The sequence below is a fragment of the Cervus canadensis genome, chromosome 31 (assembly GCF_019320065.1).
Source record: "Cervus canadensis isolate Bull #8, Minnesota chromosome 31, ASM1932006v1, whole genome shotgun sequence".
NCBI lineage: Eukaryota > Metazoa > Chordata > Mammalia > Artiodactyla > Cervidae > Cervus > Cervus canadensis.
The window spans coordinates 13583128-13608615 of record NC_057416.1 but is presented as its reverse complement, the minus strand read 5'-3'; the positions used below and the strand labels follow the sequence as shown (position 1 = coordinate 13608615).

The 25488-nt window shown below is 43.2% G+C and overlaps 1 long non-coding RNA gene across 1 annotated transcript; it reads left to right on the top strand.

The window, feature by feature from the left end:
* The first annotated feature begins 9214 nt into the window (after nucleotides 1-9214).
* On the top strand, nucleotides 9215-21868 carry LOC122432506. Its single transcript, XR_006266848.1, has 4 exons — nucleotides 9215-9254; nucleotides 10171-10332; nucleotides 11679-11814; nucleotides 21476-21868. It is a non-coding gene; the product is annotated as an uncharacterized LOC122432506 (long non-coding RNA).
* The last annotated feature ends 3620 nt before the right edge of the window (nucleotides 21869-25488 follow it).

Sequence of the window (25488 nt, the reverse complement as noted above, 5' to 3'; positions counted from 1 at the left end):
ACAGCTGTCCTAAACAGAGGCACCTTGGATCTTCCAAGACACCCTACAAGACATTCTTTTAGGGCTTCCCTGGTTGCTCAGTGGTAAAGAAACTGCCTGCCAATGCAGGAGACATGGGTTCAATCCCTGGTCCGGGAGGATCCCACGTGTTGCAGAGTAACTAAGCCCATGTGCCAGATCTATTGAGCCTGTGCTCTAGAGCCTGGCAGATGCAACTACTGCAGCCTGTGAGCCCTAGAGCCCATGCTCCACAAGATAAACTGCCTCAGTGAGCAGCCCGTGCATCACAACTAGAGAGAGGTCCTCACTTGCCAAAACTAGAGAAAAGCCAGTGCAGCAAAGAAGACCCACCACAGCCAAAGATAAATAAATAAATAAAATTATTTTTATAAAAGACATTATTTTAAACAGTAGCCAGATCCAAAGTGCATTAAAGATTCATACCTTTTTTTTAACTTTTTATTTTGTATTGAGCTATCAGTTCAGTTCATTTCAGTTGCTCAGTCATGTCCGATTCTTTGCAACCCCATGGACTGCAGCACGCCAGGCCTCCCTGTCCATCACCAGCTCCCGGAGTTTACTTGAACTCGTGTCCATTGAGTCGGTGATGCCATCCAACCATCTCATCCTCTGTCATCCCCTTCCCCTCCCACCTTCAATCTTTCCCAGCATCAGGGTCTTTTCAAATGAGTCAGCTCTTCGCATCAGGTAGCCAAAGTATTGGAGTTTCAGCTTCAACATCAGTCTTTCCAATGAACACTCAGGACTGATTTCGTTTAGGATGGACTGGTTGGATCTCCTTTCAGTCCAAGGGACTCTCAAGAGTCTTCTCCAACACCACAGTTCAAAACCATCAATTCTTTGGCGCTCAGCTTTCTTCACAGTCCAACTCTCACATCCATACATGACTATAGGAAAAAACATAGCCTTGACTAGATGAACCTTTGTTGGCAAAGTAATGACTCTGCTTTTTAATGTGCTGTCTAGGTTGGTCATAACTTTCCTTCCAAAGACTAAGCGTCTTTTAATTTCATGGCTGCAGTCACCATCTGCAGTGATTTTTGAGCCCCAGAATATAAAGTCTGCCACTGTTTCCACTGTTACCCCATCTATTTGACATGAAGTGATGGGACCAGATGCCATGATCTTAGTTTTCTGAATGTTGAGTTTAAGCCAGCTTTTTCACTCTCCTCTTTCACCTTCATCAAGAGGCTCTTTAGTTCTTTACTTTCTGCCATAAGGGTGGTGTCATCTGCATATCTGAGGTTATTGATATTTCTCCCGGTAATCTTGATTCCAGCTAGTGCTTTATGCAGCCCAGCATTTCTCATGATGTACTCTGCATATAAGTTAAATAAGCAGGGTGACAATATACAGCCTTGACGGACTCCTTTCCCTATTTGGAACCAGTCTGCTGTTCCACGTCCAGTTCTAGCTGTTGCTTCCTGACCTGCATGCAGATTTCTCAAAAGGTAGGTCATGTGGTCTGATATTCCCATCTCTTTCAGAATTTTCCACAGTGTATTGTGATCCACACAGTCAAAGGCTTTGGCATAGTCAATAAAGCAGAAGTAGATGTTTTTCTGGAACTCTCTTGCTTTTTCAATGATCCAATGGATGCTGGCAATTTTATCTCTGGTTCCTCTGTCTTTTCTAAATCCAGCTTGAACATCTGGAAATTCATGGTTCACGTATTGCTGAAGCCTGGCTTGGAGAATTTTGAGCATTACTTTACTAGCGTGTGAGATGAGTGCAATTGTGCTGTAGTTTGAGCATTCTTTGGGATTGCCTTCCTTTGGGATTGGAATGAAAACTGACCTTTTCCAGTCCTGTGGCCACTGCTGAGTTTTCCAAATTTGCTGGCATATTGAGTGCAGCACTTTCACAGCATCATCTTTCAAGATCTGAAATAGCTCAACTGGAATTCCATCACCTCCACTAGTTTTGTTCATAGTGATGCTTCCGAAGGCCCATTTGACTTCATATTTCAGGATGTCTGGCTCTAGGTGAGTGATCACACCATCGTGATTATCTGGGTCATATTCAATAATGGGGTATAGTCAAGTAAAAATGTTGTGATAGTTTCAGGTCAACAGCGAAGAGACTCAGCCATACATATATAGGAATCCATTCTCCCCCACACTCCCCTCCCATCCAGGCTGCCACATAAGTCGGAGTGGAGTTCCATATGCTATGCAAAATTATAATGATAATAGCCAGATCCAGAATTGGGGGGAAAAAAAAGATTCATATAGTGATGTCCCAGTTAGTATCTCTTTGTCAACATGTCACTGTCTTAGAAAAGCCTCCACATGGCACTGTCTCCAACAGACTGCCAAGTGGCTTGAGAACTCCAGCTCTGGGTTCAAAGATAAGAGGAATGAGAACCTACTCTATGGCACCGGGAACACCACTCAGCACTCTGTGGTGACCTAAATGGGAAGGAAATCCAAAAAAGAGGGGATGTATGTGAAAAGCGGACTCACTTTGCTGTATAGTAGAACTAACACACCATTGTAAAGCAATTAAACAACAACACCACCACAAACTAAGAGGAGATGAAATCACAGGCCAACCAAGATTCTTTAGGTTGCCTGCTTGTAAAATGACAAATGCAGTCATGAGAATAACTGTGATAACTCCAGTATTTCCAGTCATTATAGAAAAAATGAGGTAATCTAAGCCATGCTATTCACAGTGAGTTCTAAGGTGCAGCAGCATCGCCAGCCGTCATCTGGGAGGTTATTGGAAATGCAGAATCCCAGGCCCCACCCCAGAAATATTGAATCCAAGTCTGCATTTTAAGAGGATCTACAGATTTCCAAAATGTGTAAGTATTTGAAAAGCCCTGATGTAAACTACCTTCAGGGCTTCCCAGGTAGCTCAGTGATAAAGAATCCACCTGCCAATGCAGGAGATGAGGGTTCGATCCCTGGGTCAGGAAGATTCCCTGGAGGAGGAAAAGGCAACTCACTCTAGTATTCTTGCCTGGAGAATCCCATGGACAGAGGAGCCTGGCAGGCTACCACCCAAGGGGTCTCAAAAGAGTCCGATACAACTGAGCAACTTGAGCACACGCTAACTACTTTGAGGGACTTCCCTGGTGGTCCACTGGTCAAGAATCCATGTTCCAATGCAGAGGATGCAGATTCAATCCCTCATCAGGGAACTAAGATCTTACATGCCATGGGGCAACTAAGCCTGAACACTGAAATGAAGATCCTGTGTGCCACAACTAAGACCCAGTGTAGCCAAAAATAAATGAATAACTTTTAAAAATATAAATAAACTGCCTTGAAAATTTAGAGGAACTCTGTGTGGGAAGGTCAACGATTCACATTGCTAGCTCTTCAAGTAAGCAATATCTTCTTCTAGGAAAATATTGTTACTTGTGCTTTAGACTCAAATATGACAGAGACAAATATAGGAAGACCTTCCCCTCTTTCTCCTTCCTTTCAGTGGTAACATGTAATGCTGCAAAAATTGAAAAACTTAGTACAGGTGAGGAGAGAAACAGGAGGTTCCCTTGGGTGGAAGAAAGAGCTCCCAGGCTTGGGAAGGGATAAGGGAGAGGGAAAGATGAAAACTTGTGGCTGAGAAGCTTCTGAGATTAGTGACATTTAATGAAATTTTGCCAAGTGGTTGATGACTTTGCTGTCACTGCTTTTGGAGTTAGATTTATATTTCTTTTGGATGTAGTATAGCAGGAAGATGGGTCATAAAGTGATAGAAAGAGTCCCAGAATTTTCCAGGATTCACATGTACTCTCTCCATAATTCTACTTCTTAGGCCACCAATTTGCAAGGAATAGTGCTGGGAAAATATAAAAATGCAACGTTCAAATGTTAAAGTTCACACATACATTGGATGTCATAACTCCAATGATCTCACACTATAGATAAACATCCTTTTGTCCAGGGACTCCAAGATCATGCTCAAATTCACAAAGAAGAGACAGGCTCAGATGCTGGGTTATACCCTTGACATTCATCACAAATAAAGTAACACTGCCACAACAAAACCTGAGGTCCCCAGTTCTTCTGAAAACTTGAAAGCATAGATATATCTGGTCTTGTGCACAGCTTGGGCAGAAACATGAAGCTCTCTGGAAATTACCAACTCCCATGAAACTCCCAGTTGACACCCCATCTTTGCAGATACGTGAAATGGTTGTGAAGAGTGAAGTGAAGATGCCAGCGAAGTGAAGATCCCCCTCCCCGCAAGGGAGCTGAGCGCCCAGGAGCTCTTCCATCTCCACCGGAATCATCGTCTTTCTCTGCGCTGGGCTCTGAGCCCTGCAGGGGCTGCTCCAGAAGCACCGAGGGCGTGGTGGCCAGTGCTCCCAGCAACACCTCCTTTCTCTACAGTGCTCCATTCCTGGGCTCCCGGAAGCAAGCTACTTCCTCCCAATCTCCTTAGTGACTGTTTTGGAAGGTCTGAAACGGTCACACTCAGATGTGCCGCTTCAGTGACTAGAGAACAGCCATCTGGCCCAAATGATTTTCTACTTCTTGCCAGAGCCAACTCAGGCGAAACCTACTTTTCCTCCCAGAAACGATAAGTGGAACACCTGGTGGAGTTGGAGGAGAGGCCGGAGGCTGGGGGACGTGGAGGCCAGGGAGCGTGGTTGCTAGGACTAGTGTTGGGGTGGGGGTCGACGGAGCACCGGCCAGGGTCAGGGAGCGGGCAGTGGGGTCTTCAGAGTGACAGTCACTGAGGGGTAGCCCTGCCTGAGACTAAAGTGATAAGCATGGATTTTATTTATTTATTCTTTTGATGGCCATAGTGTATGGTATATTTCCAGACAGGGCTTATCAAGGAGGAAAAGAAAATGGGCTTCCTGGAGCGACACTCCATGCAGAAGTCTTTCTCTCTCTCTTTTTCTTTCTTTTTTTATTTTTTAAATTATGAAAGTATGATAACACATTTACAGGAGAATATAGAACAAAGTTACATCTAGTTCTACTGCATATTGCAATTATTTTTTAAGTAGATAAATATAATTTTTAGTTGGGGTTCAACTATCAAACTCTCAAAAATTAATAGAATGAATATACAGAAAAGTAGAAAGATATAGTAGACCTGAAAAACACCATGAACCAATTCAAAATAATCAAGATTTATATAATTTTCACACAACAGTAGGATACAGATTCTATTCAAGCTCCCATAGTATAAAACAGGAGACACTGGCACATATCATGGGCATACAACAAGGTGCAAAAATTTCATGGTCTAAAGGTATTAAAATCATATAGAGTCTGTTCTCTTATCACTGTGGAATTATATGTTAGAAGTCAGTATCAAAAGATACTGAAAGGAACCCGTGTATTTTCAAGTTCAATGTGACATCTCCCAAGTGAGATCTTTGACTTTTAGCCATTCAAAGCCTCAATGAAGTTAGAAGACCAAAAATACACAGGTTGATTGCAGTGAAGAAAGCATTTAAATGAGAAATTAATATCAAAAATACTTTTAAAATGAAGTGGTAAGGATGGATTTTAATTGGTAACCTACCTCTATACTAGGGAAAAGAGACCAGTATGAACTGAGCTCAACTTTGATTTTACAGAAGTAACTGAGTGTTTTCAAGGGAGAATGAAGGACTATGCAGGGCAGTGGACAGGGCTCAGTAGAGTCCGAGAAGTGAAAAATCACAAAAAATGAGAAGATGGGATTTGCCCCAAGTGCCGGGGTCCAGCCTCGGCAGGATCCAGGGGGTACCCTTGGGATGAATGGCGTTGGTGAGAGAAGACACATGAGACCAGCCTTGATAGGGCCAAGTCTGCGAGGGGGGAAGAGAGAGAGAGAGATAGTGTGACCAGACGGGGGGTGCTGCAGAGTCTGGCAGGGTCTGGCAATGTTTTATTTTTTACCATAGTTTTTATACCCTAAGTTAGTACATCTCTAAGGGGAAGATAGTTTAACATTACATCAGCTTGATCTTCACAAAACCAGAGTGTTTTCTGCATACTTCTTTGTTTATGAGGGTCTTGTACATTATCTTCTGGCCTTGGGGCCTATTAACATTTTATGCAGGTCAGGTGAATGTAAAACCTATTTTCTGTTTCTATGGTGACCTTAACTGAAAGGTAGCAGTCTCATAGGGCAACAGTACAGAGTGGAAGTATAACCTTGTTAACACAAAAATTAATCCTTCTGCAGAAGTTGTCAGTTGCGTTTATCTAAGAAGTTTACCCCACACTGACTCTGCGACTTTGATGAGGCAGCCTCTGCCTAGCACTCCTGGGTGACAATTAACAACCATTTCATTGTTACCACACTAGGGCTAAGCTCTTATTTTTCTAGATCTTTAACTATATTGCCAATGGTTTCCATAACACAACCTTAGCACATTAAGAGTAAAAACACAGCAAGCAAATGTTAACCCAATAACCACTTTTAGAATAATTTTTCTTGTGTTTTCTAATAGGGCTCCTTCACCCCCCAAAAAGGCTCTATGTCTATTAGGGCCTTTATATGATCAGGGTCTTTATGCTATTTTATGATTAGGGTATTATGAGCAATCACGCATATTAGTACCAAGGGCATAAACACATTTGCCAAACAAACTAAAACTAAAATACCAGCAAAGGAGTTTAAATTAAAACACTCTTTTCACCCTGGATAAGCTCACAAAACACCACCACCCGGGAAACTTATTGATTAAAGTTCTAAGTTGATTCTTATTTGGAAAGAGATCGGGGAAGGCCTTCTGCCTGTGTCACAGAAATTAGGGAGTAGTCTATTGAAGCAAGCATCAGAAAGACAGATATCATCTTTAAGCTGAGCACTGGGGGCAGCTTTTCAGAATCCCTGAAAACCTGATCTGCCTTGCCTGGCAGGTTTTCTCCTGGTGACCTTGTCATGGGTGGGATCTCATGTGCGGGCTCCGGCAACTAAGGAAAGGAATATTTCCTGTCACATCAGTAAACAAGGACATCACAGTCATCAGTGATGGCAGCCCTTCAATGTGAGCCTGTGAACCCTGAGGACACTCAGGAAGGAAAAGAATGCCTGCCATTTTAGCAGCCATCAGACTGCAGCCACTCCCTATCATGAGCCCTGAGGACAGCCAGGAAGTGAAAACACAGGATACTGGCCCAAGATAGCTGAGGTGCACATCAGCTATCTGATATGAGTCCAGACTCTTGCGTCTTCCCATACATAGAAAAACACTAAATTCCTTAACTTGGGATATCTGGTTTTCTTTAATTAATAATAATCTTTTGACGTTCAGATTGCCTGCCCTTTGTTTCAAAACTTCTATAAAACCCGGCTCCCCAACTCGCCTCCTCAGAGCAGTTCTTTCAGGGCTACTTGAGATGCTGTCTCCTGGGCTTGAAGTCCTAAAGATTTCTGCCGAATAAACAGAACTCTCGACTTCCAGGCTGCATTTTTTTTTTTTTTTTTTTTTTTTTTAGTTAACAAAACTCATCTGGGTTTGTCAATTGGCGTTTACCGAAGTTAGCCTCCCACGTCCTGCAGAGGTGGGGAGCCAGGGACCCCATCTTGGGCTATTGGCTGGAACGGCCAATTCTTTTGCTAGCCTTGAGTTTTCTCAGGCTGGCATTTTAAGGGCGGGAGGGCTTAGGGTCAGCTAGGGATGCAGCCCTGAGCTGTGAAAAACTAGGTTAGTATTTTGTTCAAGTCTTTATAAGACAAAGTTGAGGCTTCATTGAGAAGAGGCCTCAGAGGAGCCTGATTGGAGATTGGAGCAGGAGTGACTTTGATGTTAATTTAATTTTTATTGGACTATAGTTACTTTACAATGTTGTGTTACAGGAGACATTCTTCATCACTGACCTTGTGGGGGGGGGTCCCCATCACATTGACAATCTTCAACAGGAGCTTTTCAAGCTGCGGTTCCCTCTGATTCTGAGTAGAGCAGCCCCGCTGAGCACAGACAGCTGATACTCTGTGCTGGGCACCCTGACCACGTGACTCCTCCTCCCTGGGGGAGCGTCTGGGAGAGCTGTGGCTGCCTTCCAGCCCACCCCAGAAGCTCAGCGCAGGGAGATGCCAGCCAACTCAGAGGAGCCATGGAAACAGACTGGCTTTGGCACTGGAACCTGATCTGGATTTTGATTCTGCAACTCCTGTGCCTAAGCTTCCATGTCCTCACCTAGAAACCGAGGGAAGAGCCTGTCTCCTTGGGCTACTGGACTGGATGGATTCATTCTGTAAAGTGTGTAACGTATAATGCTGCTGCTGCTGCTAAGTCGCTTCAGTCGTGTCCGACTCTGTGTGACCCCGTAGACGGCAGCCCACCAGGCTCCTCTGTCCCTGGGATTCTCCAGGCAAGAACACTGGAGTGGGTTGCCATTTCCTTCTCCAATGCAGGAAAGTGAGAAGTGAAAGTGAAGTCGCTCAGTCATGTCTGACTCTTAGCGACCCCATGGGCTGCAGCCTACCAGGCTCCTCCGTCCATGGGATTTTCCAGGCAAGAGTACTGGAGTGGGGTGCCATTGCCTTCTCCAAATGTATAATCAGCATTTATTAAATGCTCATTCCTTTCCTTCTCTTACAGAAGTTCAGAAAGTGCCCGATTTAATAAACAGGCTGAAGACCAAAATTCCCCTTGTAAGTCAGTTGTTTGTAATTTAGAAACAAAATACATTATATTTAGATTCGCGGGACACAAACATTCATCGATGCTAAATATAGATGGTATGCTGCATGCTTACAACAAAACATGCAGAAGCCAAATACATTTTTTTTTTTTTTTTTTTGCCAGCCAGTCAGATGTGCAAGACGTTCACAAGGACATGAAGATTCTTCCAGAGAGCTCACAACCCAGGCACCTATAATTCTTGTCACCTCACCTGGAATTTTCTCTAAAAGTTAAGAGAACAAATTTCAGTGTCTGCAGACTTGTGTTCATGTCCGGACTCCTTCATTAGTAACTGCGATGTTCCTAAGCCTTAGTTTCCTCATCTGGGAAATGGGCTAATAACGAGGGTTGCTTGTGAGGACCAAATGAGAAGATTTCAGGGAAAGTGCTTGGTGGAGCGTCCGGTGGAGTTACAAGCCTAAGCAACCCCTCAGGATGTTCATTTCTGGGCTGCAAGACCTCGTGCACATTCAGTGTTCAGGGAAGGTCTGTCTGGGGAATTGAACTAACGCACAAGGGACAGGAGGAGACTCCCCCGGCCCTTACCACCGCCGTGCTTTACGACAGCCGTGCTTTACGACAGCCGTGCTTTACGGCAGCCACTGAGACATGGAGCTGGAGGAACAGCATGCTCTAAAAGGTAATTGTCTACCAGGCATGCGTGCAGATTCTTGTGGAAACCTGTATGGGAAGCCATGTAAGCAACAAGGGCTCCTTCCCGCTCTGACACATCCCAAGAGTCAAAGCTTTGGTCTGGGCTTGATTGAGAACTGGATGGCACCCAAAAGTAGAGATTCACAAAGAAATATTTATTTCATCTCACTGAAAGACTTGTTGGACGAGGGGTGAGATTCTTGAAAACATTTGCCCGTTGTTGATGCCCCTGTAAGGCATCCGGAAAGCAATATGCGTTGTCCTGCAACCCCGGTGGGTGTTAGAAAGGTGATGATGGTGGCAAAATCCCCAGAGCCCTTAGCTGCCTCCTTCATTCATTCATCAAACAGTGCTCCCATTGTGTGCTTAGCACAGTTCTTGGTACTGCGGGGACAACAGCTCTGTGATGTTACACCTCTCGCTTGGGAGATGTCACATTGAACTTGGGATTTTGGTACCCAACGGGGTCATGGAAACAGTCCCCTGTGAACACTAAGGGACAATTATATCAGACCTAAGACTGGTATTTAATCTGCCAGAGTGAGGGCAGATGGCCATCAGCAGAAATATTGATCAGGCAAATGAATGGACATTTAGGTGTGGAAAATGGGGATTCTTTGATGTGAACTTTAGTTCACAAAGATGGTTCTGAGCTTCTTAGCAGCCAACTCAAAGAGGAAAGTGCAATGAATATTCAGTATATATTACTGTAACTCAAGGTGTATATAGCATAAAAACATAAATCTTTCTTTAGAAAATCATGGCGGCTCTATGATGACAAGATACAGAGTAAGTATCAATTTAACTTGAATGCTACACTAACCGTTTTGTAAATATTCACCAAATGTTGTGCTTAGTCGCTAGGTCGTATCTGACTCTGAGACCCCCATTTCCTCCTCCAGGGAATCTTCAAGACGCAGGGATTGAACCCACATCTCCTGCACTGGCAGGCAAATTCTTTACTGCTGAACTACCTGGGAAACCCCACTAAATGTTACCCTGTTTTAATTATAAGATGAAGGATAAGATGCCTAATCTATCTTCTTAAAACATCTATATACCAGGTAAGGCTGTGTTAAGAAATAAATTGCCTTTAATTTCCATTTCTTTATTGGTTATGGGTTTCAGTTGTGTCTTGTTATTTATTCCATTTGGGTCAGTTCTGCACCTAGTTAAATACAATTGGATCCACATATTAATATCCTGTCCTTTTGGAACCTCAGTTCCACTTACAGAAGAGTCAGGGAACTGTAGCTCTTTAGAGATTCCCTGGCTATTTCGTCTAAGTAGTTCTGCCTGCTAATTTCTAAGCCATTGCCCTATTCATTTTCTTCATAGCACTTATGTAAAACAAATCACATAGAGTATCTTCACTCCCTGTCAAAATTTTCACTCACCTTTCCCAGCTTTTGTAGACATTCAGGATTTAGGTAGAATTTACTAGTAATATACATTTTTCATTGTATAACTTTTCTTTTAAATGTAATGGAGCATTTCACATCCCCCCTTATTGCTTCATCTTAAATGAAGTGACATCTATATAGAACTAGTATTTGTAAAGAGGTAGGGTCAGCTGATTGCCTGTGGTCATGTCCACTTGTGTGGAATCTCATTCTCAGACCAATAGCCAGAGGATAGGTGGACAATACGAGTTCCTGTTTTCAGTTTCTGGCAGAATTTCACCCATAGAAGCTCTGTTTTACCAGACTGCCAACTTCTCCTACCTTAACTAATTGGTTCTCTGATGTGGTATTCTGTGTCCAAGAAATGCATGGAAAACTTAGGTTTCTGATATATTGTTATACAGTGTATTTCCTACTCTTCTGTCACTTGGAGCACTTTACTTGTGGGGCCTATTCTTCCTGAAATGTGATGAGCTACTTCCAGTCCCTTCTAATTTCTGCACAGGATTTTTAAAATTAATATTAATTTTTATTGTAGTATAGTTGCTTTACAATGTTGTGTTAGCTTCTGCTGTCCAGCAGAGTGAATCAGCTATACATTTACATACATCCCCTCATTTTTGGATTTCCTTCCTATTTAGGTCACCACAGAGCATTGAGTAGAGTTCCCTGTGCTATATAGTAGGTTCATATTGGTTATCTATTTCATACATAGTAGTGTATATATGTCAATCCCAACCTCCCAGTTCATCCCACCCCTAATTCCCCCTTGGTATCCATGCATTTGTTCTCTGTGTGTGTGTCTCTGTTTCTGCTTTGCAAATAATATCATCTATACCATTTATCAAGATTACATATATATGCATTAATGTATGATATTTTATTTTCTCTGACAAGCTTTTTGTTTTTTAAAGTTCTTCCTATCTCTGAATGAATATAGATTAAAAGGGGACTGGGATGGGAGTGGAATCACAAAGAACTCCCGTGTAATTCTCTGGTCGTTGCAGTGTTCAGATCCTGGGTCCCAGAAGGAGAGAGCAGACTGCAGGGATATATTAATACAACATATCTTCCAACGTCTTTTATGTGCTGTCAGTTTCCTGAACTGAATCCTGGACATGCTTGAGGTGAAGACTGTTGTAGGTAGGTGTTCCCTCCACCCACTTCTGCCTGCCATGCCATTCATGGAGTTTGTCTACACTTTTCATTAGATGATCTGTCAATCCTAGTTTTGGTGGTGGTATAAATTTTGTTTTTCCCTGGGCAATTGAGAAAAGCTACATTTAAGGGTTGCCAAGCAGATCTTATTTAAAAGCAACACTATATTAATATTATAACATTATTTTATGTGAGACACTGACACGATTTTCCTCAAAGCAGCATAAATAATTATTAAATATATACTTTTTCTCAATCAGCTGTATGTTAGGAACTGGCACGAAAGGAAATTAGAAGAAATATATGAATATATTAATATTTTGTTGAGACTATTGAAAACCTCTCTTCTCATAGCTACAGCAGACTTTCATTTTCCTCTATGCTTTCTTTTTCCTGATTAAGGGAGAACCAACAGCAAATGCCTATTTCTCTTTAAATGAATCTCCCCCCTTTTCTTTTCTATTTTCAACTATTTCTGAACATATATGGGCTGGAGAAACATAGATTTTAAAAACCTTGAATGAGTTAATTAAAAGGCTACTTTGCTTTCCCAGGGGTTTTGGTGATTATTATGGAGAAAACAGAACCACAGGAGTTAGAAAATCTGTATTTATCACTGAGCCATAGAAAACTTTAAATATACATTTGAAAATGTTTTATTATATAAAATACATGTTTAACATATTACATGTAATATAGAATACATTTAACAGGTGTTTTATATATGACTGAAGTTACAAATTATGTATTTATCACTCAACAGCAGAAAGAGGCTTTAATATATACAATATATGGGTTTCCCAGGTGGCTCTGTGGTAAAGAACATGCCTGCCAATGCAGGAGATGAGGGTTAGGTCCCTGGGAAGATCCCCTGGAGTTGGAAATGGCAACCCACTCCAGTATTCTTGCCTGGAGAATCCCATGGACAGAGGAACCTGACAGGCTACAGTCCAAGGGGTCTCAAAAGAGACATGACTTAGGGAGTAAACTGTGATTATACATAAAACACAATAAGGAAATATACATTATACACAAAATAAATATATAAGTGCATTTTACATTATACTTACATAATACGTATTAAATATATATATATATAGAGAGAATATATTTTAAATATATGTTTTAAATTATCTTTGTTGAGATAAACACATGTTTTGAAACTCCCTTGTCTCTTTTAAATGTATATGTGTATCTCCATTGTATTTAATTTTAAGGCAATAATCTAGGGACCAAAATGGAAAAAGTTCAGCTCGTGGTCGCCTTACAGACTGTAGACTGGCACAAAATCTGGATGGGATCCAATGCGCGTGTTGAGCAAATCCTTGCAATAAGCCATTGACATTGTCAGGCTAAGGCCGTTTGAATGGAAAGCCAGCTCAGAGCCGAGGGCTTAAGGCTTTATTTTGAAAATAGAGCTCCACCTAGTGGCTATTCGAAGGCTGACCGCTAGGATCCTAAGAACCTGCCAGTTCAGGAAGCGTCTCTGAATTTGTTTTCTTTCTGCTGTTAAGTTCTACCCCTGTACTTGCGCTAGATTTTAGCTTCCCTTCGCCCTCTGGTGGGAAACCCTTCCGTGTTGTTCTTACGTCTGTAGGACAAAGACACACCCTTCCCAGAGTGTCAGCAGATAGAAGGACAGTTGGAGGCTGGTGGTGGGAAGAATACGGGGCAGAGACCCCCAGGTCTCTTGCTGGCTGTTCCATTGACTGTACCCTTGTTTTCCCCACCGGGGCTCAGAGCCCTTATCTATGTAACCAGAGGCCTGAAGGCCGAGTCTGTCGAGGGCAACATCTGCTTCTGAGATTCTGTGGGTGTAGAAGGGGTTTGGGAAGAAGAGGGACTTCAGACCTTGGCATCTGCCATTTCTCGGGGGGAGGAGTCTTATTCCACAAACTGGGCTTGCTGTGAGGTGGAGTCATGGGGCTGGCCTGGGACCATGAGAAAACGTCCAAGCCCAAGCCTCCTAGGATAGTGCCGGTCACTCTAGGGAGGGGCGCCCATGTCCTCTTCACAGGGCATGGGCAGCAGATTTTGCTGCTGGAAGACTCCTTGGAAGAGGTATCCAAGGGGGAAGAAACCCAGTATTTTAAATGGGCAAATATTTAAAATCTGTCAAATTAACAATTAAAAACAAATATGCTCAGCTAAGGGTGTGGCAGGATGGGCAGATGGATGGGAATATAAACAGGTTGACCTTGTTTGGGGCAACCTGGTAACATCAAGAGCTCTGAAAATGATCATTACTCTTTTCTTGGAAATTTCAATTATGGAGGCAGAAATATAGGCAAAGATTACAATACAAAGCTGTTCATGTAACCTTCCATCACATTAGAGAAAACTGGACGCAATCTAAACATTTAGCTTCAGGGAAGAGGTTTAATATGGAGGCATTCAAATGTTATTTCTGTAATTTTCCATGGAGCCTTTCTTCAAGGGGAATGTATAGTCTAAGGTACAAATGGATGGGCCCAAGTGGGGGAGGGGGTTCTGTTTCAGCACCCCACTGGACTGAGGACCTGGTTGGTCCCCACGCTCCTCTGTGACACCTCCTAAGGCATTTGCCCGCACACACAGGACTCCAGGGCACAGATCAGAGCCACAGCTCGGTCAAGCTCAGGATACTGATGATGACCCTTCTCTCTGACTGGTAGAATTCTCCATGATTCTTTTCTTGATACTTTTACATTTCTGTACTTGCCAAATCTCTCATCTCTCATCGTGACTATTTTTTTTTTTTTTACTGCCACTAAATATTTATCTTAAGAAACTGAAAGTAATGTTAATTTATAATTTTAGAATTGGATGTATCATTGTCACACGTGTCTACATCCAACTTGTGTCAGCCTGGCCAGCATATTCTTTTATTCCTGGCAAATCTTCAGGCTTATGTGAGAAACCTGAATCCACAAAAAAGCAATATTAAGAAAATAAAAACCACTCATAGTCCCACCACCTGGAGAAAACTATTTTTAGCATTTTAGTGTATTTTTCTTTACAGCTTTTTTTCTATGTGATATATATGTATGTATGCATAATGTAGGGCTTCCCAGGAGGCTCAGTGATAAAGAATCTGCCTGCTAGTGCAGAAGATGTGGGTTTGATCCCTGGGTCAGGAAGATCCTCTGGAGAAGGAAATGGCAACGCACTCTAGTATTCTTGCCTGGGAAATCCCATGGACAGAGGAGCCTGGTGGGCTACAGGACAAAACTTAGTGACTAAACAACAATAAAACACAAGATATGTATTATTAAATATAGTATATAAAATAAACTTATTCTGTATCTTACACATGACATTTTATTATAAAGTTTTACATCCTATTCATTTATATAAACTGCTGGGGTCCAGCCTCGGCAGGATCCGGGGGGTACCCTCGGGATGAACAGTGTCGGCGAGAGAAGACACGTGAGACCAGCCTTGATAGGGCCAAGTCTGCGAGGAAGAGAGAGAGAAAGAGAGAAAGAGACAGAGAGAGAGAGAGACCAGACGGGGGGTGCAGCAGAGTCTGGCAGGGTCTAGCAATGCTTTATTTTTTACCGTAGCTTTTATACCCTAAGTTAGTACATTTCTAAGGGGAAGATAGTTTAACATTACATCAGCTTGTCCTTCACGAAACCAGGGTGTTTTCTGCATACTTCTTTGTTTATGAGGGTCTTGTACATTATCTTCTGGCCTTGGGGCCTATTGACATTTTATGCAGGTCAGGTAAATGTAAACCTATTTTCTGTTTCTATGGTGACCTTAATTGAAAGGTAGCAGTCTCATAGGGCAACAGTACAGAGTAGAAGTATGACCTTGTTAACACAAAAATTAATCCTTCTGCAGAAGTTGTCAGTTGCGTTTATCTAAGAAGTTTACCCCACACTGACTCTGCGACTTCGGTGAGGCAGCCCCTGCCTAGCACTCCTGGCTAATAATTAACAACTGTTTCATTGTCACCACACTAGGGCTAAGCTCTTATTTTTCTAGATCTATAACTATATTAACAATGGTTTCTATAACACAACCTTAGCACATTAAGAGCAAAAACACAGCAAGCAAATGTTAACCCAATAGCCACTTTTAGAATAATTTTTCTTGTGTTTTCTAATAGGGCTTCCTCACTCCCCGAAGGGCTCTATGTCTATTAGGGCCTTTATATGATCAGGTTCTTTACATTATTTTATGATTAGGATATTATAAGCAATCATGCATATTAGTACCAAGGGCATAAACGCATTTGCCAAACAAACTAAAATACCAGCAGAGGAGTTTAAATGAAAACACTCCTTTCACCTTGGGTAATCTCACAAAATACCACCACCCAGGAAACTTATTGATTAAAGTTCTAAATTGATTCTTATTTGGAAAGAGATCGGGGAAGGCCTTCTGCCTGTGTCACAGAAATTAGGGAGTAGTCTATTGAAGCAGGCATCAGAAAGACAGATATCATGTTTAAGGTGAGCGCCGGGGGGCAGCTTTTCGGAATCCCTGAAAACCTGATCCGCCTTGCCTGTCAGGTTTTCTCCTCATGACCTTGTCATGGGTGGGATCTTGTGTGCCGGCTCCTGGCAATAAACATTATATTGTATATTCCCAAAACATTAAGTTTTGAAAAATAATAGTTAATGGTTTCTCAGTATTCAATTCTATTGATAAAATGTAATTTTCTAACCAATATTTTTGCTGTAATAGACCACACTAATGTGAACATATCTAAACATAAATCTTTTCTGTTTCTAATTATTTCCTTAGATTGAATTCCTAGAGAGAAGACAGTTGGGCCAAAGATTATGAATGTTTTTCAGGTTCAAGAGGTCTATGGTTAAATGTCCCTCCCGTCAATGACCATAATACAACACTTTAAAAAAGTCCTCCCAAAAGTAGTGACCAAGTGACCTTTACTTTGGCATTCATTGATTCGATATTAGAAATATATGTAAAATGTGCCCTCTTCATTAGGAAATGTCTGTTTATTTAGACAATAATTATAAACCTACTAAATGAATTTAATTTAAATGCTTTTTTTATTTGTTTCACATGGAGTTATAATCTGTCAAATGTTAAGGAGTCTCTGCTTTTATCCTTGTCTAGTCCTTCATGACCCTATGGACTGGGGCCCACCAGGCTCCTCTGTCCACGGAGTTCTCCAGGCAAGAATACTGGATTAAGTTGCTATTCCATTCTCCAGAGTCCATTAATATTGAATAGTGAGTTAAAGAAAGTAACTGGTTTTCTGTTGCTAGCTGCAGTCAAGCCAAGACTGACAGCATTCAATTTGGGGCAGAGAATTAAGATGAAAGTGAGCAAACAGCCAGCCCCACCCAACTTACTGAGTGCAGGCAAGTAGGCAGCCTTGCTCATGGGGAGTTACAGGCTTGGGTGCTGAGGCAGCAGGTTAGTTCTCCAGGGGAGCCTGTGGGAGAGTCTGGAAACAACGCCAGAGTGATGAGACTCTCAGAGAGCGGGTGGGAGAGGCCTGCTTGGATGGTCCACGCTGGACCCGGTTGCATCCTGCCCCTCCCGGGGTGCACTGAGGTGTTCACTGCCACACCCCCCACACCCCGCAGCTCCCCGCAAGGATAGTCTGGGGCTTCACCTAAGCCGGCTCAGGCCAGCTTTCCTCCTACACCAACAACGACAACCTCCTCCACTGAGTCCTGGAGTCTCCAATTCCGGGAAGGGCAAATCAGATACTCCCTGCCCCTGCTCTATGCAGGACGGGGCAAACGCTTAAGGTTTATATCAAAGTGCTTGACCCAGATGAAAAGAATGGGGTGTTAGTGCCCCAACTCCAAGGAACTGGACTCAAGAAGGCTGTTTGTGCCCTGGGTGGATGAGAAGTGACTCCAGCAACCTTCCTGCTTGACCCCTGAACCTCTGGATCTGAGCTTCTAGGAGCCTGGGTGACTGGCAGCCTGAATATGCTGCTTTGCTCTGAAGTAGACGGTGTTTAATTCAGGGGGAGCGTGCACTTCCACGGCCTCGCCCATGCCTGTGGCAGACATTACCAATCAATCCCGGCACACTGCGATCGACCAGCCATCTCGGCCACAGCTGCGCTCCGTCTTCTCGGAGAATCCGCCATGTTTGTCTTCACGATTGAGCGGGCCTCGGTTTCTGAAGACCGCACAGTGTAAAATGGCTCCTTTGGACTCCGCTGTCTCTGAGTTCTCTGCACTTGGATCGTATGCATTCCACAGAGGTACTTCAACTTCTGAAAGTCAAAGGTTAATACACGGGGAAGGTGAAAATCAACTTTAAAATCGCAGGTGAAACGTGGGGCTGGGCAATAGGAAGTTAGAATTGGGCTTCTGAAGCAGCCTGGGTTTCCATAGAAACAAGATACTGCTGAATCAAACTCAGGAAGAAAATTACCCACACTGTTTTTTAAGCCTGGAATGAAGCCCGAAAAGGGTATTTACTGATGGTTCAGGCAGAGTGAGAATTTTGACGGTAAAGCCCTCCAAAGTGAATGGCAGCAGCTCCCCATAAAAATCATGAGGGAGACCCCGCAGCAGCCTCATGTATACTAGGGGTGGGGGCAGGTGCAGGACCAGCTCTGAGAATGAAAGGTGTTGTAAATCACTAAGGAAACATATCACTCTTAAGATGGGCCTCACTGGTGCCTCAGGCAGCAAACAATGCATCTGCAATGCGGGAGACCTGGGTTCCATCCCTGGGTTGGGAAGATCCCGTGGAGGAGGGCATGGCAACCCACTCCAGTATTCTTGACTGGAGAATCCCATGGACAGAGGACCTGGCGGACTATAGTCCACAGGGTCGCAAAAGAGTCGGACATGACTGAGCAACTAAGCATAGAACAGCATCACCCCTAAGAAACCATTAGTCAAAACAGGCTAGTGATTTGGGGGTCTTCGGGGTTTCATGAAAATCAATATCACACTTTGTAGGCCCAGGGCCCCCAGTTTTTGCAGACAGAGCTAAGAAAGTGGAAACAAAACAGTGATGTGGCTTTGCCGCGGCACCGCCTGGCGCCCCCTGTGAGCCATAACCATGGCGCGGCAGCCTCGGCAGCTCGAGCCTGGTTTCCCAAAGCCTGGCAGTGGTGGGGGCGCGTGTACTCACACCTTCCCTCCGGGAGTGCGTGTGAACCTGTGGGCCTGTGGTGGCTGCCGTCCAGCTGGAGCAGCAGAAGCTGAAAGGAAGTGCAGCCTTGAGCCGGGTGGGAGCTGTCTGGAACACCCACTGTTTGCTCCCTTTTTTCTCCTGGGCAGGAAGGACTGGGCTCCCGGCTGTGTGCTGGCGAGTGCTAAGTCGGGTCAGTCGTGTCTGACTCTTTGCAACCCCATGGACTGTAGCCCACCAGGCTCCTCTGTCCATGGGATTTCCCGGGCAAGAATACTGGAGTGGGTTGCCATTTCCTCCTCCAGGGGATCTTCCTAATCCAGGGATCGAACCTGAGTCTCCTGCATCTTCTGCGTTGGCAGGCGGATTCTTTACCGCTAGCGCTACCGACCTGTTCTGCCTATCACAGGGCATCCTGGCTTGTCAGGAGCAGTCCCCACAGCTGACTTTGACGTTCATAGTCTTGCCTCATCATTTGAAGGTTCTTGGTTTCAACTGTTTGGAAGTGCTCATGAAGGTTCATGACATATGGCTGTTTGCTCTTGGGCTTCTGAGCTCCTGAGTCAAAGCCAGCGCCTGGCCAGTGAGAGAGCCTCACCAGCCTCCAGTTGCCAAACCAAAGCGGGGCTCCTTTGTTGATCTCATTTGCTGATCCTCAGATATTTCGACAGAGGGTGACATGGTTGGATGCCATCACAGACTCAGTGGACATGAGTTTAAGCAAACTCCAGGACATGGTGAAGGACAGGGACACATGGCGTGCTGCAGTCCATGGGGTCACAAAGAGTCGGACACGACTGAACAACTGAATAGCAACAAGATATTTCCTCACAATAACCCTTTGAAATTGGCATTATTATTCCAGGATTTCTAGTAAGAGAACTTATTATATACCATAGTGATGTTTCCAAATTCAAGGATTATTTACACACTCCCCACAAAAAAATATAGATGTTTTATATTCTTAGCAGATCCAGGCTCCTTTGGAGGCTTGAAGCTTTTAAAGAAAAAAACTTTGGCCACTAGAGGGAGACAGCTCTTTGAAGAACTGAGGCCGTTTTTCCCATTTGTGGGTATAAACAGATGAAATCCTGTTTGTGTTTTAAAGTGGTATCCAGCGCAGACCTCACAGGTGGACAAAGAACGGGGCAAGTCCAGCGCTCAACCTCAGTGCAGACCTCACCGAACAGCCCTCCCCATCACCCACGGCTCCCTTTTCCATAGTCATCGTTGCCTCTCAAAGCAAAGGTCCATTTTACTTAGCCCTTGGCAGCTTATCATTAAACAAACAAACAAAACTTCTCGGTCTTTCTGCCTTAGGGTAAACTTTGTGGAGATAAAGCTGGATAAGTTGTTAGAACTGATTCTGTGTACAAACACAGAATCCCGGAGATTTCAAGTGCTGTCACGTAGGGCCTAAAACAGGCCCCTGCTCACTCAGACAAGCCCCACTACAACCGTGTTCAACAACATTATTCTGAAATGGGAACCCAGGCATGTTTTCCCTGTTAGAGAGTGCTGGGTTTCCTGACGTAAGATTTGCTCCCGACATCTCCTAGTTTATTTATTTATTTTTCATCTCCTAGTTTAAAAAGTGCAACTTCTGTAGTAAAGAGGTTGCTTTCTATGAGGTAAAACGTCTTGTATGGAGATTATGCAAGACCAGATCTGCAGTCAGGGCCCAGGAGGAAAGAAGCCGGGTGACTTTAGCCCAACACCCTCTGTGGTGAATCTCAGAGATGCGAGGGTTTATTGGATAATAACTCGTGCCTGCCTCACCTCCTCTTATACTCATGCAGAGATTTTGACTCAAATCTGGAAGAACTGGCCCCAAACCACAGTTACTAATAGGGATTTGTCATATTGCTTATGTGTTTTCTGGGCTTCCCTGGTGGCTCAGCTGATAAAGAATCTGCCTGCAATGCGGGAGACCTGGATTCAATCCCTGGGTTGGGAAGATCCCCTGGAGAGGGGAACGGCTATCCACTCCAGCATTCTGACCTGGAGAATTCCATGGACTGTATAGTCCATGAGGTCGCAAAGAGTTGGACGTGACTGAGCGACTTTCACTTCATGTGTTTTGAAGAGGTGAAAGGGTCTCCACTATGAAATCACTTGGCATTTTAGTTGTTTTCACCAGGCAGATCAGTCTTGGTTCATCATCTTCCTAGAAATGACATCCCTATCAGGCTCTTTATTTATTTATTTTTTCCTATCAGGCTCTTTAAAGGTTTTGTTGACTGTGCTGCTTCCTTCTTTTAAGTAAAATACATTTACTTTATTGGTAAATGGTGTGTTCTTGATCAAGCGGCTACTTCAATTAACTGATAAGGTTGAGTGAACTCTGTAGATTGTGTTGGCTATACTTCTATAACCAGATTTAAAATTAAACTTCAGTTACAGGCTGCATATATTGACTTGAAATATACATTCTCTGTGATATGTACATTTAGTTCTTTTACAGCATGAGGTCAGAGTGCTGCACATATTTTGCATAATAACAGCATTTGGTGTTCAAAATTAGTCACTGTTTTCAAGAAGATAAATTGTCTCTGTAATGAATTCTTATTTGCAGATTGCTTCAATCCTTGGATCTCTTCATTGAACAGACTCCCAGTAACTGGACGTTTGAAGTCAGCCTCTTGCAGTCAGGGAAGAGCTTGGGTCAAACCAAGACCAAACTTCCCTGCCTGGATAAGCAAAGTTCTAGTAAATATCTTCCTTGGTGAATCGGGCCACTTCTGGTTCCACCTGACCCAGTTAAGGCAGATGCATCATTAACATTAGTTAAAATTTTTTAAGAAGGGAGACTGGAGACTTCTTTCTGGAATCCAGTAGCGAGGTTCTGGTTTGAAAACAGATACTAGGACTTCCCTGGTGGCCTGTGCCTTCCAGTGCAGGGGATGTGGGTTCAATCCTGGGGAGCTAGGATCCTACCTGCCTTGTGGCTGGAAAAACCCAAAACATAAAAAACAGAAACTGTATTGTAACAAAATCAATAAAAGACTTTAAAAATGCTTCACATTAAAAAAAAGTCTTAAAAAAGAAAGAGGTACTTTTTGTGACTTGGCAACTAGTAGTCTAACTGGTGGCTGTTGGTGTAAAGATCCTTCTCACTCCCACCCCCTTATGAAGCTGGGGGTTCATTGAAAGGATTCTGTGGACTAGAAATGGAGCTGGCAAGGACCCAAGGCTCAAGTAGGACTGGCTCCACCCCTTCCGGTCTGTCTTTCTAACAATATTGCACATAGACTCGGCCACACCATGCCGTATAGACAAAGGGCAAAGTATATATCTTCACCTGATACAGTTAGAGTTTTCTCCCAAAGCTTATGTCATTATCCACAATTCTGGAATTCAAAAAGCTCTGAAAGCATGAAGATTTAGATAACTTGAGGAAAATCTTAATCTTATCTGAGCTCACTGGATGGCATACACTCACCTTGATCTCAGTTCATTTCAGTTCAGTCACTCAGTCGTGTCCGACTTTTTGTGACCCCATGAACCGCAGCACGCCAGGCCTCCCTGTCCATCACCAACTCCCAGAGTCCACCCAAACCCATGTCCATCGAGTCAGTGATGCCATCCAACCATCTCATCCTCTGTCATCCCCTTCTCCTCCTGCCCTCAATCTTTCCCAGCATCAGAGTCTTTTCCAATGAGTCAGCTCTTCGCATGAGGTGGCCAAAGTATTGGAGTTTCAGCTTCAGCATCAGTCCTTCCAATGAACACCCAGGACTGATCTCCTTTAGGATGGACTGGTTCGATCTCCCTGCAGTGCAAGGGACTCTCAAGAGTCTTCTCCAACACCACAGTTCAAAAGCATCAGTTCTTCAGTGCTCAGCTTTCTTTATAGTCCACCTCTCACATCCATACATGACTACTGGAAAAACCATAGCCTTGACTAGATGGACCTTTGTTGGCAAAGTAAGTGACTCTGCTTTTTAATGTGTTGTCTAGGTTGGTCATAACTTTTCTTCCAAGGAGTAAGCGTCTTTTACTTCCATTGCTGCAGTCACCATCTGCAGTGATTTTGGAGCCCAGAAAAATAAAGTCAGCCACTGTTTTCCACTGTTTCCCCATCTATTTGCCATAAAGTGATGGGACCGGATACCATGATCTTAGTTTTCTGAATGTTGAGCTTTAAGCTAACTTTTTCACTCTCCTCTTTCACTTTCATCAAGAGGCTCTTTAGTGCTTCTTCACTTTCTGCCATAAGGGTGGTGTCATCTGCATATCTGAGGTTATTGATATTTCTCCTGGCAATCTTGATTTCAGCTTGTGCTTCCTCCAGCCCAGCGTTTCTCATGATGTCCTCTGCATAGAAGTTAAATAAGCAGGGTGACAATATACAGCCTTGACGTACTCCTTTTCCTATTTGGAACCAGTCTGTTGTTCCAATGGGAGGCTATTTGTGGTCTTTTCTTTAATCCCACTTAGTGTGAACGTACATTCATTTTTCTGTAGAAACATTGACAGATTTGATAATTGGGTGATGCCTCGGATGCTGCTGGAGTTTATATGACATATTCTACATGCACCATGTTACCTTTTCAAATCAGAAAAATGCTCAACTCCCAAACATAGCTGGCCTCAAGGGTTTCAAAGCGCCTGTGGACCATTACAAGCAGGAAAGAAATCTATTACAGGCAAATAAACAATGAAAGGGGGTGGGTTGGGTAGAGAGGTGGAATAAATGAAGTGGAAATTTTGAAAAGCATTATTATGGGAGATGATACCTACTCTGTACTCATTATTTTATGAGTGATCTTTGTGATCTTTCACTTCTTTCCCTATTTGACATGCAGCTTTCTCTTCTCCAAGATGAACAGATTACCACTAGATTATTGCCGGGAGCCGCACACGAGATCCCACCCATGACAAGGTCATGAGGAGAAGACCTGAAAGGCAAGGCAGATCAGGACTTCAGGGATTTCGAAAAGCTGCCCTGGTGCTCACCTTAAAGATGATCTCTGTCTTTCTGATGCTTGCTGTATTAGACTACTCCCTAATTTCTGTGACACAGGCAGAAGGCCTTCCCCGATCTCTCTCCAAACAGAATCAACTTAGAACTTTAATCAATATGTCCCCCAGACGGTGGTATCCTATAAGATTATCCAGGATGAAAGCAATGTTTCAATTTAGACCCCTTCGCTGGCATTCTAGCCTGCTTGGCAAATGCGTACTAACGCACATGACTGCTCCCAACACCTTAATCATAAACAGCATAAAGAACCTGATCACACAAAAGGCGCTAATAGGCACAGAGCCCTTCGGGAGGTGAGGAAGCCCTATTAGAGAACACAAAAATTTATTCTAAAAGTGGTTGTAGTTAAAGATTTAGAAAAATAAGAGTTTAGAATTGTGAATTTTAACCAGGAATGCTAAACAGGGGCTGCCTCACCAGAGCTGCAGAGTCTTTGTGTGGTAAACCTTTTAGATAAATTTAACTGATAACTTCTGCAAAAGGACTGACCTTGTGTTCATTAAAGAATAGATTACAGAAAACAGCTTTGCATTCACCAAGGTCATAAAATGTCAATAGGCCCCAAGGCCAGAAGATAATGTACTACGCTCTCACAAAGAAGTATGCAGAAAACACCCTGGTTTCGTGTAGGACAAGCTGATGTAATATTAAACTATCTTCCCCTTAAAAATATACTAACTTAGAATATAAAAGCTACGGTAAAAAATAAAACATTGCCAGACTCTGCTGCACCCCCTCGTCTGGTCACTGTCTCTCTCTCTCTCTTTCTCTCTCTCTCTCTCTCCCCCTCGAAGACTTGGCCCTATCAAGGCTGGTCTCACGTGTCTTCTCTCACCAACGCCATTCATCCTGAGGGTACCCCCTGGATCCTGCCGAGGCTGGACCCCGGCAGATTATGTCTGCAGTCTCTTTCATATTCACAACTCTATAATTCTGTGATTGTAGTTGCTTTTATCAAAGCAGTTCTTCTCATCTGGCAGCAAACAAGATGTGACAATTCTCTCTCTCTCTCTTTTTTTTTGGTAGCAATTCCTTATCAAGGTTTACATGCTACTGCATTTTCCTTTCATATTTCACGTATTTAATGTAAACTTCTTCAACTAACCATTTTTTCAGTTTTCTTGAAAAGAAAAACATTGAGGAGTTTCTATTGGTTTAACGTGAGTTTTTACATTCAGCTTTTATGTAATTATTAAATAATCCATTTTACTTTCCTCAGCCTACATGATGATTTCTGTTTATCCAGCAAAGACAGAAAGAGAGAACCTTAGGTCATTTGTACAAGAGTGTTTGGGCCAGGGCTCAGAATTGCGTACTCTTGACAGCCATGCTGAGATCACTTCCCTAGTTCTATTCTGAAGATAAAGTTCCTTTGTTACCTTGGATCGTGGTTTGAATTAGGTTAACTTCCCTCTTTTTTTCTGATTTATATGATGAGGTGATTGCTTAAAGATGGCAATTCTCCTATGGTGCTGATCTTGACAAATGGTGCTACTCCGTCATCAGAGGCAGAACCTTGGGAACTATCCAAGACCCCTTTCTCTTACCACCCACATGTTCAATTCATCACCAGGGCTGCTGATGATTTTTAAGTTATAATA